Source organism: Acyrthosiphon pisum, chromosome A2 (assembly GCF_005508785.2).
Source record: "Acyrthosiphon pisum isolate AL4f chromosome A2, pea_aphid_22Mar2018_4r6ur, whole genome shotgun sequence".
Lineage (NCBI taxonomy): Eukaryota > Metazoa > Arthropoda > Insecta > Hemiptera > Aphididae > Acyrthosiphon > Acyrthosiphon pisum.
In genome coordinates, this window is record NC_042495.1 from 95,212,611 (window position 1) to 95,213,789 (window position 1,179).

Below are 1,179 nucleotides of genomic sequence, written 5' to 3' on the forward strand. Positions count from 1 at the left end.
ATAAAAAATTTATAATTAAGTAGTTAAGGTATATTACCATCTGTCAGCGTGCCTGTGTTCGTTGTTGTTAATTGTGGATCTGGCGGGGCTGGTGTCTGTGGGGGCGTGACTTCATCCCGGCCCGACCGCCTATAGCTTTGGTACATTGCATTCCCCTGTTCAAGTAATCGGGCGATCTCTATTAATTGTCTGAGTGTTGTGATGATTTCTTCTAACGAAGGTATTGGTATCTATGAGATACGGAATGGTATAATAATAATAATAATAATTTCCTATTCTTTTGGAAAAATAATATATTGGAAATCATTTTATTTGACGTACGTTACCCCAGCACCCCCACATACGATTTTCATATTTTTTTTGTGCTTATATTTAGTATGCAATTAGTATGAATTAGTATGACCATTTTTCAAATTTGTACGAGTTTAGTTTTCGCCCCACAAACAAAAAACTGGGGCGGTGCTGGAGAAACGTATTATTTTTACCAGTATTATATCGTATACCGACTGTGGTAAGCGAATAGCTGTTACTACTCTGTATAGATATATACAAAAATATTTATTTTTATTTGAATGAAATGCATAGAAAGTCCTTAAGAAAGTATAGAATGTATCAGCTATAATGTAAATAATATATTCCAATATATCTGATTTATCTGAGCAGTTAATTAATAATAATATAAAATTAAAGACTACTTTAAATGGTAAAATTAAAAACAATTTAGGAAGATCAACATAATATATACTCTTGCACCTAACTGCACTTACTTGTCTATATCTGCACACATTTAAATCAAAATGCATCCAACCAATTTCAATACACTTCACTGTTTTTATTGCATGAGTATTATTTTTTAGATGAAGTCTGTAAATAGTTAAACATAATAGATATATATACCTAAGTTATGATACAAATGTCATGATTTTTAATAAAAAATAATTAGGAGTTAGATGTTACACTACTCTATATATCAATCTTTGTTCATGTATTATGGATTTTACATTTTCAAAGGTGCTACCTCGTGAAACTATCGTCTGAAGTCTAACCAGAGAAGCGTTTGGACATAAAAACATAATAAATGCCAACACATAATTATAAATCTAATAAATAAAATCACATACATATTTGGTAACGTCCTAGATGTTGTATTTTTAATGTAATTTTGCTATAATCATAAGT